Raw genomic sequence first — 13,508 nt, forward strand, 5'->3', positions numbered from 1 at the left:
AGATTGATTGGGAACTGATTAATGACTTGGGAGTCAATTAGAATGCCCCACTGGACAAAGCCAGTCAGCGTGGTTTGATTTTTGTCATTCTCTTTCAAGAACTCAGAAATCCTGCTTTATTTTATCTGGAGCTTATCATAGAGAGAAATGGTATGTCTTAAAAATGTACCATCAATTGTATTACTATTTTTGATAAATATGCAAAAAGTATGTGTGTATGCATGTGTGTGTGTGTGTGTGTGTGTCAGTGAGCCTGTGCACTCCACATATGTATTTCCTATTCCATTATCTAATCATGGACATATACGTAAGAGCCATATTCATACACCAGGAATAAAAACATGCTTGAAGAATGACAAGTGTCAATTAACTTCAACCTATAAGCTTTCCATCAAACTCTTCATTTTCATTTTCTGTTTTTGCTAAAACAAAGTCTATCGATTGCTGATGAGTATTATGAATCAGACTCATATCCTGACTTTTCATTAGCACCATACAATGCAGTGTTCTTTCAAATGCCTGTCTGTGGGGGACAGGCCTGCCAGAGAGTACCATGCTCTTGAGGTACTCCCATCATCCTTGAGCACACTACTGAGGAAAATCATCTAACACCATGTCCTTTGTTTGTTAACAAATAATTTCAGACTCTGAACAATATCACCCTTTTATGACAATTGGGAAACATCCTAAGGTGCATGAAGACACTATTACCCTAGCTGATCCAGTATCCTAGGAGCCCAGAAAAACTTTAATTTGACAAATGACAAAGTTGTCAATTGGTTGGTGGATCTTGTTAACCTCCAAACTACATTGAGTCCTTTGGAATTTTTACTCGTTATCACATATACAGAAAGAGGTATTTTTGAAATTGTTGCAATATGGGCCTAAATATGGGTCAGCTGATATTTTGTAAAAATAAGTCCTGAATTACCCCTATCTAAGAAATTGCAAAATACTACTACTTTGACTTACAACTTGTCCAAAAAACTGCTTAATAGCTAACAGTGTACTTACTATTAGGTTTCTGTTTTTTAATTTTTTGAAGGTCCAAGCAAAGGTGGGAGTTAGCTCAGTTAACTGGTCCCATGGGTAACAAAATTAAACATCGGATTGCTCTTCACTATTTAATAATAATGAATTAGTTAGAAATTTAGGCAGTGCCTTTACAAAATGACTCAATTTTTCTGTCACAGCCATTCATATCTTCATGTGTCAATGAAAAGTCACAAAGTGGCACTCTTAATAAAATTTCTTTTTTTACTTTGAAATAAGAGAGCTATTTTTGCCTTGTAACTGGCATTCCATGGCATTTTCTAGCATCTTATCAGAGATTGTGGCATAGTTATAGCTGCTTTTCCCAACCATACCAAATGATCTTCCAACACTGACATGCAGAATGACTTGCTGTGATTAGAAAGGAGGCAACTCTATTCACTATGTCATTTCACATATTACAATAGTGCATCTGTCTCCTAATTGCATTTCTAAAATTCTAATGCAAACTCATCCACTAACCCAGCGGATCTCAACCTGTGGGTGGCGACCTCTTTGGCGGTCAAACGATCCTTTCACAGCGGTCGCCTAAGACCATCCTGCATATCAGATATTTACATTACGATTCATAACAGTAGCAACATTACAGTTATGAAGTAGCAACGAAAATAATTTTATTGTTGGATCACAACATGAGGAACTGTATTTAAAGGGCCAAAAGGTTTATAACCACTTCTAACCTACCTTAAAGACCAAAACACATCCTGAGGAACATGGGTATCCATAGCCTCATTTTGACTTGATATTTCTTAAAGATAGCTGATCACTGCAAAGACTTTCAGTTAAAGAGACTAGTAACTTCACTTTTTAGTGGCTCACTTTGTCAAGGAGTAAAAGATTCACGACTGCAAATGAAATGGCTATAAATTGTATTTGTATCACCACTGGGGAAGAGGCCAATTAATACTTGGCAAGCTCAAAAATCATATACCCATTGGCATTCAAAGAACTGTATTTAATGCGTTTTCCTTTTTTTTTCAAGTCAGAGAAGCGATCAAACACACATACTGGAGAGCAGGCTAATAAACTCCTATGTAGATTCTTCTCAAGCCCTTAGAATCACCAAGATCTCAAAGCTAATGAGTATCTTAACGTGACTCATTACAACGAAGATTTACTCAAGAGTGGCAGATAATTTTTTTTTAAAAAGGGATGAAATGTAACTTTGTGAGTTTAAGAATCATAAGATTATTTTAACTTAATGATAAATGTACTTATTATTTAATATTCTATTTATTTTTTGAAGAATCTAAATGCATAAAAGTAGCATAGAGTGAAATATTAATCTTAAAGAAAAACCAGCAGGTAAAACTCTTACGTTTTACCATGAATAAAATCTGTCCTTAAGTTATCAGGTCACAGGGGCAAGAATTTTTGCTCCTTTTGTGCCAAAGGCAAATGATTCTGTAGAATTGGAATAGTAAATGCTCACTAAACACTGGAGTCAATTGATCTTTGGTTTATATGTTTCACTCCATTAGAGAAATAGTCAGGTACATTCTTTGCAGAATATCAGAAAACAATGGTTTTCTTTCTTCCATGCAAGTTGGTAAGTTTCTAAAGAACTCTACTAATCTTAAGTTAAATGGCACCTATTTGGTGCAAATAATGTCATAGGTATTTCTTGAGGTAATGACATTTCATTTTCTCCCCTCTTTCGGCTTTAGTCTTAATTGCAGAATATTAAACTAATTTCCTTACAGAACTCTAGGTTTAAGCCCAAACATCACCATTTCAAACTCTGACTTTGAGCAAGGTATTTCAATTCTCCTTCCTAAGTTGTCTTAGTTACAAAATGGAAATAATGATAGTATCTATCTAGAACATACTAGTAGTTGTGAGGTTTCAGTGAGATAATATATGCAAACATGTAGAAAGCACTCAAGAAATATCAGCCATGATTAGTGCTAGTATTCTGTTATCACCTAGTGATTCACAGAACACCAAATTCAACCTCTAGAATTCAAAACAGTCACTGAGCACATTGTACCTCTGCTGGGAACTGTGGGTGTGAGAGGCAAAGCCTCTGTCCTATGAAGAGTCACCAAGATGCCCTGCTGTGCTCTCCAGCCAGTTGCTCTGGTTAGAATCCATAAATGCTACAAATGAAGGTATTGTGAGCTGGAAAACAAGGAAACGCCCTTATCTGTGTAAATGTCTAATGTATCAATGACAAATACCTGTAACAGGTCACGATGTACTGCTGTCCTTACGCTGATTTTTAAAGTTACTGTTCTCCACATAGTCATCATGATTCCAAGACACTGGCCCAGCCCTCTTATTTCCTGAATATGAGGAAATCAAGGCTGGGGGGACTGCCGGTAGTTCTACTTTCCAGAGAGAGGGAAAGAGAATGACAAGGAAAGCCTCGGGGGAGGAAGGAGGCCCAACCAGGTTCCTTATACTCTGTGTCTCCAGGTGGTGACAGTTTTGACTAAGACTAGTCTCAATAGTCATTGGTGAAGGAAACCGATGCAGTGGGCACCTTGGGATGAGACACAATGGTTCAGATCTCTAGGCCTGGTCGTGTCCTCCTCTGGTCTCTTTACAAAGCCCTGTCTTTAGATCTATTTTATTTGTTCAAAGTATTTAACAGCCCAGCCAGTGTGGCTCAGCGGTTGAGCATTGACCCATGAACCAGGAGGTCACCAATTCAATTCCTGGTCAGGACACATGCCCAGGTTGTAGGCTCAATCACTAGTAGGGGGCATGCAGGAGGCAGCCGATGGATGTCTCTCTCTCATCCATGTCACTATCTCTCTATCCCTCTCCCTTCCTCTCTCTCCAAAATCCATAAAAAAAATATTTAAATTAAATAAAATAATTAACAAGCACACTGCTTCCTTAACACAGGACAGGGTCTGAGGGCCTTGTGCTATAACAGCTATAAACGCTTCAGCCTTCAGCAGCTCATTCCCAGGGAGTCAACTGGCCCCGGGGGGGGGGGGGGGGGGGGGCATGTGAGGGTGGCACTCCGTTACTTAGCAGCAGATACAGAACAATGGCACCCAACACTTGGTGTGGACCAACCAGTGTGACTGGCTGAATGTCAGCCCCTCTGTATCATGACTTTAAATAGCTCTGGCTGCGACTTGCGTTCAAATGTGTCTGTTTACTCCTTGGCTGCCTAATTAGATGGCAATAAAATAGGAGCAAAAGGGGTTTTTATGTTTCTCTCCAATACCAGCTGACTGTAGGTTCCTTAGTAGATTTTCTTAAGTCTATTTAACTAAATGAAATATAGAGTCCCTGATGGATGTGGCACGGAGGCTGCAGCTCCGGAAATGGAACATTCCACAAAAAGGGTATTTGTCACCTCTGAGGATGCAACCTACAGAGAGAAAGCGGTGCGCAGCGAAGGTCCCAGCCCACCAGGACGGGAACTAAAAGGCCATTGAGAGCTACTTTCGTTCGAGGACTATAGGGGCAGGTTAATAACAATCATATTAAAATTTAAAGTCTAGACTGAGTGAAAGAAAGATAAAGAATGACTAGAAATACTCTGAAGTGGTATTGCTTAGTATTTTTAATCACTCTTTTGCTAGGATCTCTGCAAAAATATTCTGGGGAGGCGTTTACCAGGCTTCCAACAGAAACCTCCCCATCTCCCTGAGGAAGCCCGGGAATGAATGCGCCCATGCGCGGGCGCGGGGCTGCTCCCGCAGGACAGCAGCACTCTAGGACATGAATCCCTCTTTGCTCGTTGTGGTTTATGCCTAGAAAATGCTGCTGTCACATGGTGAGCCAGAAATACACCCAGAGATGCTTTATGTCCTCGGATTGCCTCTTTTGGAGAGTACCGGGATCGGAACAGCAATGGCTACAAGGTTTGCTGGCCTGGCAGAAGGAACGACACTGAATTTTGCACTAAAACCCGCCATTTGTTTCACCTTTAACAAGGGGATAATTGCTCCTCTAATTATAATGGAGCTATTTCTCACAGGAGTTTAATTGGAGGAACAGGGCACAGTGTTCAACTTATTGACCCAGTTGTGCTCCAAAAACGGCATCTTATTTATCAACATTTGCATCTTTAATTAGCAAGTGGGGAAATATGGGGTGACATGAAAAAGAATAGATTATTTCGCCGGGTTTAGTCCTAATAAACAGGGAACAGATATTTTTAAAGCCGATACTGCCAGAGCAAAAAAGCTGCTGGCCGCTGGAGGCTCCACCAGATGAGCAGCATCAGGTGGCTCTCAGGTTAATTGATTATTAATGTGGCCACTGAACACGTTGTTTCATGAGAGGCCTGCATGCTCCGCTGCCATTCCTTATAGCTGGAGCTTCATGTTGCCGCATTTCCATGCAGGTGCATTGTCTCTGGAGCTGTGCTTTATATTCTTTGCAAGCAAAAGAGATTTAGAGATAAGAGCGTTTGAATACTAATTTGGAAAGAGACGTTGCTGTCCGTGCCCACCAACACCTGTTGGAATTTTCTCCCAGCATGCATATACCAACAAGAAGGGGGTTGATTTTGAGAAGATGATCAGCCCTGCAAACAGGTTTGCACAAGTATTAGGTTCGCTGCTCATAGTCAGCTGGCAAGCTTTGCGTTGGTCCAATCAATGTTTGCCACTGTCACTTCTTTTCTTAAAAAATAGTTTTTATTGATTTTTAGAGAGAAAGGAAGGGAGAGGGAGAGAGAGAAACATCAATGTGAGAGTGTAACAGAGTTTACACTCTCCTACTTGTCCCCCTCTGAGGATCGAGCCAAGAACCTGGGCGTGTGCCTTGACCGGGAACCCAACCAACAACCCTTCAGGGATCGGAACTGCCCAACTAACTAAGCCACACTGGCCAGGTCAGCCATTGTCACCTCTTTATTATAGCAACCCCATGTGTTTTTCTGTCATTATCTAGCCTTTATATATTATATCCACAAAGATTACTGCAAACCCAGATAACCAAGTAAGCCAAATTTAAAATAATAATAAAATTAAATAATATCAGCATCATTTTTTAAAAAAACAATAAGAAATAATAAACCTTCTTTGACTTATAATTGACTAGAGTCCCAGTGCCAAATTTGTGCACCTTAAAAGGAATTGTGGGCCGCAAGGCTGCAGTAGGTGCAGGGGCAGGTCTCAGCCCATCCTCTGTGCACCCTCCTGTGGCCCCTCCCACCGCAGCCCCTGGTCCCCTGTCTGCCGGCAGCCCTGATCCCACCACCACTGCTCCCATACGCTCATGGTGCTGGCCCCTCTCGCACCTGCTGAAGGTGCAGAGAGATTGGAGTCAGCACCAGCAGTGGGTGCAAGTGGGGCCGGCGCTATCAGTGGGTGCGAGCAACAGCTGCTGCCCCGATTGCCCCTCAGGAGCAGGGGGAAGTGGAGAAGCCCTCAGGGATGATCAGGGATGGCAGCTGCCACTCACACACACAGATGGCACTGAGCGATCAGGACCGGCCCTGGGCACTGGCAGCAGGTGTGAGCAGCGGCTCCGGTGCCAGCTGTGGGTGCAAGTGGTGGCTCCGACACTGGCAGCTGGTGCAAGCAGGGCTGTCACCAGCAGTGGGTGCCCCGATCGCCCCTCAGGAGTAGGGGGAGGTAGAGAAGCCCTGAGGAGCAATTAGGGCTGGCAGCCACCGCTCGCACCCACTGATGGCACCAAGTGATCGGGGCTGGCGCCAGTTGCTGGCAGTGGGTGCAAGAATCGGGCGGGACCAAGGCGTGTGGGAGCAAAGAATTTTCACTAACCACCAGAGGCTCGCCCTGATGGCAGCAACCAGTGCCCCTCCCCCCCTTGGTCTGGCACTCCTGCTCCATCCCACCATAGCCAATGCCCACCATGCTCCATGCACGCCCCCTGGTGGTCAGCGCATGTCACAGCAACCGGTTGTTCGGTTGTTCCACCATTCGATCTATTTGCATATTAGCTTTTTATTATATAGGATTTGTGTCCTGGTTTCTACACATACATAGTTTCTTTGGGCCTATAGTTTTTTGTTTTTTGTTTTGTTTTTGTTTTAATATGTTTTTATTGATCTCAAAGAGGAAGAGAGTGGGAGAGAGATAGAAACATTAATGATGAGAGAGAATCATTGATCGGCCGCCTCCTGCATGCCCCACACTGGAGATTGAGCCCACAACCGGGGCAGGTGCCCTTGACTAGATTTGAACCTGGAACCCTTCAGTCCCCAGGCCAATGCTCTACCCACTGAACCAAACCAGCTAGGGACAACACTCTTCTAGCTACAGGAGGTACAAGTCTAGTCAAAATCCCTGAAGTGTAATAAAACAAATCAAAACACTAAATAAGAATAGAAATAAATGAGAAAGATATTGTCAGATCACTGCAAATTGGAGGAAATGGAACAAGATGATATCTGAGAGGCTGATGGTTGCTGGGGATTAGGAGTCATTTTGCAATCCAAGGAGAATCTATCTGAGGAGATAATGTCTAAGTCCAGATCTGAACTACAGGAAAGAACCAGACTTGAAAAAGATCTGGGGCAGGAAACTCCAGGTGGGGGGCACAGACTCAGAAGGAACTGATGTGATTAGCGATGAAAAAGGAGGCTAGTCTCTGAGACACTGAGCAATGACAAGGGCAGGACACCTTCAGTTAGAGTGCGGAGGATGAGCTTGGGGACTTACAGACCTGGTGAGGGGTTTGGCATTGTTGCTGAGTGCATGAAATTTCATTGGAGGTTTCAGTAAGGGATTATCATGTCCTGGTGCATGTCTTTGAAAGATAATTTGTCCTGCTCTATGGAAAACAGCTTTTGGAAGTGTAAGATTGGAAGCAGGGACACCCTTTAGGAGATCTTGCCTTAACCCAAGCAAGGGAAGAGGGTGGCTGGTCATTGGGTGAGAGTAGACGAGATGAAAAAAATGTGGAGCTAATAAAGGGCTTTTTTTCATTCCTGTGGAAGAAAAAAACTCTGAGCATCATTTTTAAACTTGACTTTATTAAATAAGCAAAATCTAGAAACTATTTGGCCTTTCAGAAGAGAGTGACATCTCCCATGTTAGAGCTCAGTAGCCGCACCAGAGTGAGCTTTTCTTCGATGACCTCAAATCCGTGGTTAGTAGATCTCAGCTATTTTCACATACAGTCTCTCTCAGCAGCAGGCAATGACCTGGCCTGTGTCTGTCATCACAGGGCAAGAAGGCCTTTTATTTCCACAGCCTTTATTTCTTGAAAAAATTCATGTTACTTCCATAAATTGTCTTGCTTTGGAACTTCTTTTAATGATTCTCCAGATGCCTCTAGTCAATATGTACTACAAATTCATTGTGGATGCACAGGGAGCAAAAAGCCAGTATTTTCTAAAGGTGGTCAGACTTAGCCAGGGTCCCAAACACTGTGTGTGTGTGTGTGTGTGTGTGTGTGTTCACCACCCAAAGTCAAGCCTCCTTCCGTCACCATTTATCCCCCTCTACCCTCTTCTACCTCCCACCACCACCCCCTGCTCCGTTCCCTCTAGTAATCACCCTACTTTTTGTCTGTGTCTATGAGGTTTTGTGTGGGATTTTTTGCTTAATCACTTCACTGTTTTCACCCAGCCCCCCAATGCCCCTCCCCTCTGACAGCTGCAGTCTGTTCTCTGTATCCATAAGCCTGTTTCTGTTCTGTTTGTTTGCTTATTTTGTTCATTAGATTCCACATATAAGTGAAATCATATGGTATTTGTCTTTCTCTGTTTGGCTTATTTCATTTAGCATAATAATCTCCAGGTCCCTCCATGCTGTTGCAAAAGGTAAGATTTCCTTGTTTTTTACAGCCAGGCAGCACCACATCTTCTACATCCACTCATCTACTGATGAACATTCTTAATCTATAATAAAAGCATAATATGCTAATTAGACCAGACATCCTTCCGGATGACCTTCTGGACAAACAGGGATGTGAGGGAAGCCCAGGTCCTGGGTGCCTGCTGGTGACCAGAGGGAGGGAAGCCCGGGTCCCAGGTGCCAGAGGGAAGCCCAGGTCCTGGGTGCCAGAGGGAAGCCGGGGGAAGGAGGCCTACTCTTGCACGAATTTCATGCATCAGGCCTCTAGTTGGTAAATAAGAAGAAATGCTGAGAGTTACTTATCCTGAAAGGGAAGTTGATAGCAAAGATTGGTTAGGAACTTTCCATGGACTAGTCAATTTATAGTCCTTTTACCCTGGAAAATTTAGCATGTTGAGGACTTTGCAGTGCCATTTTGTTCCCTTGGAAGATATTAGGTATAGTCATTCTACTTTTGGGTTCTTTGGTAGTTTCCACTATTCATGTATCAACACATTTTTACATCTTCATAGTTAAACTTAGGCTTTAGAAATGGACCAAGTTTTAAGATAAGTTTGCCTTCCAATATGGTCTGTGAACATTCAGCTCTCAAAGGCAATGAGCCAGGCATATGTGCAATTAAGGGAGTGTTTCCCCAGCAGGAAAACAAATTCCCTTTCTTAGCAAATTTCTTCCCTTTGCAGAAGTTACAACAACTGAGCAAAATGTCACTACAATTTCCACTTGCTTGTTTTTTGTCCTTTGGCTATTTTTTTCAATTATCTAAAGATATGACTTTAATTGTTTTAAAGACCAACCCTTTTCAAGCGTAAAAATGCACATACTTTTACAAACCCACTGAAAGGGGGCAAAGTATATTGGACAGTGGTCAGCACAAGTAAATGAGCACCTTATGTTATTGCCAATCTGAGAAGGAAATAGCTGCATAAACAAAAAAAACCTTGGATTCTTGACAAGAGAGAAGATCTAGAACAGTCTCCATGAGAGCATGGGAGTGGGGGTTCTTTGTATACTTTTTAAAATGGCCTTTTGCTTCTTATATTTTAAGACTCCTCATTTTACATGATAATACTCTTTATTTGTTGAGTTGGATATAGACATTAATCACTTGGCTGCATGTTTTTCACTTTCATTTTTTTTCAATTACAATTTACATTCAGTATCATTTTATATTAGTTTCAGGTGTACATCTTAGTGGTTAAGACAATCATACATTTTACAAAGTGTCCCCCATCCTGATATTGCACACATACCCACCTGGCACCACACATAGTTATTAAAATATAATTGGCTATATTCCCTATGCTGTACTGTACATACCCGTGATGTAACTATTTTGTAACTACCAATTTGTACTTCTTAATTCCTTCACCTTTTTCATCCAGCCCCCAAGTCCCCTCCCCGCTGAAAACCATCAGTCTGTTCTCTGTATCTATGAGTCTGTTTCTATTTTGCTTGTTTGTTTATATCGTTCTTTAGATTCCACATATAAGTGAGATCATATAGTATCTGTCTTTCCCATTCTGACTTATTCCACTTAGCATAGCAGCCTCTAGGTCCACCCATGCTGTCGTAAATGGTAAGATTTCATCATGTCTTATGGCTAAGTAATATTTCATTGTATATATGAACTGCAGCTTTTCATCCATTCACTAGGACACTTTTTATCCACAACTTTTATGGGTAAAATTCATTTGCGCCCTATAATGAAGACTTTCTTGGTCATATGAAGGTACCTACAAGGGTGGTAAGAAACCTCTTTCCAGCCCTAACCGGTGTGGCTCAGTGGATAGAGCGTCGGCCTGCGGACTGAAAGGTCCCAGGTTCGATTCCGGCCAAGGGCATGTACCTTGGTTGCGGGCACATCCCCTGTGGGAGGTGTGCAGGAGGCAGCTGATCAATGTTTCTCTCTCATCGATGTTTCTAACTCTCTATCCCTCTCCCTTCCTCTCTGTAAAAAACCAAATATATATATTTGGTGTGAGAAATCAGAAGAAAATAATTCTGGGATTTCAAGCTCTAGAACAGTTGGAGCTAAACATTATCTGGTGAAAGTCTACAGAGGTTTATTAGCTATAGTTATCTTTTAGAATTGTCAAGGCCTTTCTATTCAAAGTGTGATGCATAGATTATCTATATTAACATGACCTGGGGGCTGCTTAGAAAGACAGAATCTCAAACCCCCCACCCCAGGCCAGTTGATCAGAATCTGCATTTTAGCAAGATCATCAGAACCAGCCTGCTGTACCCGTTCTTGAACTCAGATCCACATGGGGATCACCTAGGAATCATTAGAAAATACTCATGCCTATATCCCACCCAAAAATGCTTATTCACTAGGTATGATGAGCAGCCTGGCCATCAAGGGTTTTAATCACTTCCCAGGTGATTCTAAAATGCCACAAAATTTGAGAATCTGTGGCCTAAAGGACAAGGTTAAAACAAACAAGTACAGGAAAAGCTTCAAACCTGTCCCTTTCTAAACCAGTCAGTAAAACTTGGCAGACTCCCAACTTCTAACGAATTCTTCTAGAAGCTTGGCTTGGCTGAGTGTGCATTTGATAATTGTCACATAATTGCTTTTCCCATTTGTTTGATGAATGTCGCTGCACACAATGACTCTAGGCCCCGTCTCCATCCTCTTAGGCGTGCACTCCTCTCAGCTCTGCCATGTCCTTTGTAACCTCCGTGTTCTGACTTTAGGGCCAGTTTGGGTTCAATAGTAACCTTTCTGATAGATGTGGATTTTTCTAGCTAATGGTTGCTGGGCTCACTTTTCATATTGGGTGGCATGTGGCAGTTTCCCTCCGTTAATTAGAACAAATGTGCCAATTATGTTAATGTTTCTCCCGATACCAATCAGAGAATAATTAGACACAACACATCTGTCTTTCACAGGGAAGTGGAATAGGAAGGAAAACTGCAAGGTGCTTTACTCTTTCTTATTGACAGATATGATTAGCCGATTCCTTAACCAATCACACAGTTAAAAAGTTCATACATCATAAGGACAAAGGTTGCCAATAGCCACTTGGCTGGGGCCGAACATCTCTTATTGTTTGTAATTTCCTAACCAACGTCCAACTATCTCCAAAGAACTTCTGCAAAGAATTTAAGTGGTCTTTCCTTCCATTAAAGAAAATAAATTACACTGCCCTATCAGTAAAATGCAGGTAATGTTATTTTCCCTGGACTATGGAAAGAAACAAGTTCTGAAGTAGAATTATTTAAAACGCTCCAAAAGTATTCAGCTTTCTTGATACAAGAGATCACACTGAAAGAAATCACAAAATTCAGCCTTTAGGATTGTATTGCAGGTGTAGGAAACATATGTCAGTCACCACTGGATTTATAGTTTGTGACAATTTCTGCTTATAGGTTTCTTGTGTTTTAACTTTGGAGCTTTCTGATTAAAAGAAAATTGATATTGTTCCGTTTGTTTTATTGGCACTAGTGGTCCAACTTGGCAAGGTTTTAGAAGATGGAGATGCAGCCAAATTATTTCATAATACGATGATGCCTTTACCCGTGTGTTGATTCTGACGGTATGGAAAAGAGAGTTATGAAATCATCACATTAGTCTTCTTGAAAACAATCAAGGCAAATCTTAAGCACTTTTTAGGTAAAGCTTTTTAATTTAGAATTTAAAGTATATACACTGTAGCAAATATGGCTCACATTCCTGATGTGTAATGATATTCAGCTATGTACCTTTGTCATGTAAAAATAAAGCACCACCATTGTTGTTATAATGTCTATATTATTGTGGCTTCAAATATGTTTTCACTACAACTCTTTTAGAGAGAGTTGGTCAGAAAATAAGACCAGAATTTCAGATTACACATTTTTTCTCTTACTGTGACATTGATTTGCTAAACAAAACAAAGGAACAACTCAAAGCAGACTTTAACATATCTGCATTTGATATAGTGTCAGGCATTCCTAAAAAGCCTTAATATGAATCATTCTGCAATACGTTCCTTTTGCCCAGGGGTTGGAAGGATGAGGCAACAAGAAAGAGGAGATGATTGTGATTTATTGTTATTACATCATTCTACCCAAAATATTTGTATTTTATTTTTTATGATAAAACATGAACATATTTATGTTCTAAACAATTTTAGTAGTAAAACACAAAAAAATTACTGGAGATAAGTAATGTTTGGAAAATAATGGTCTTGTGTAAATGGGTCTCCCCCTTCATAGACACAACATTGGAATTGTTGGAATCTGTCTTAGTGGTCTAGCTTTTATGCTGTTAAATTAGAAAGAGGAGAGGGGAGGGAATAAAGGTGAAAAAATGAGTATAGGAATTTAAGATTACATTGAGGGTTATAATTTATCCCATACATACTATGAGCAATACATGGATAATTTATTGGGAATGTTAATCTACTTTTCTCTGTCTTTGCTGATGATAAATAAATCAAATATTAAATTTAAACTGAAGAATTACATTTTTAGGGAAGATATAGTACAGAATTTTTGAAACATGGGGGTTGTTGAATGCTGGAGAAGCCTCTCAAATTAAGTTATGGAAGCCTGAGCCATTGAAAAGTAATTTCCATGTTTTGTTGCCAAAACTTCTCTTTCTCGGGCAGTACTTATATAGCCAATAGTTCTGGGTTTTATAAAATATCAGTAAACAGTAAAACTATAAAACCATGCATCTAGGAGCCATAAAAGAGTTGATCCTTAAATCACACCACACAGAGG

The 13,508-nt window shown here is 41.0% G+C and overlaps 1 protein-coding gene across 2 annotated transcripts in view; it reads left to right on the plus strand.

Moving 5' to 3' along the window:
* UNC5C (unc-5 netrin receptor C) overlaps positions 1-13,508 on the plus strand; it is a 372,291-nt gene that overhangs the window by 266,834 nt on the left and 91,949 nt on the right. The gene's annotated exons all lie outside the window — the stretch shown is intronic.

Source organism: Myotis yumanensis, unplaced genomic scaffold (assembly GCF_028538775.1).
Source record: "Myotis yumanensis isolate MYYU_CA2020_CCGP unplaced genomic scaffold, mMyoYum1.0.hap1 SCAF_1, whole genome shotgun sequence".
NCBI lineage: Eukaryota > Metazoa > Chordata > Mammalia > Chiroptera > Vespertilionidae > Myotis > Myotis yumanensis.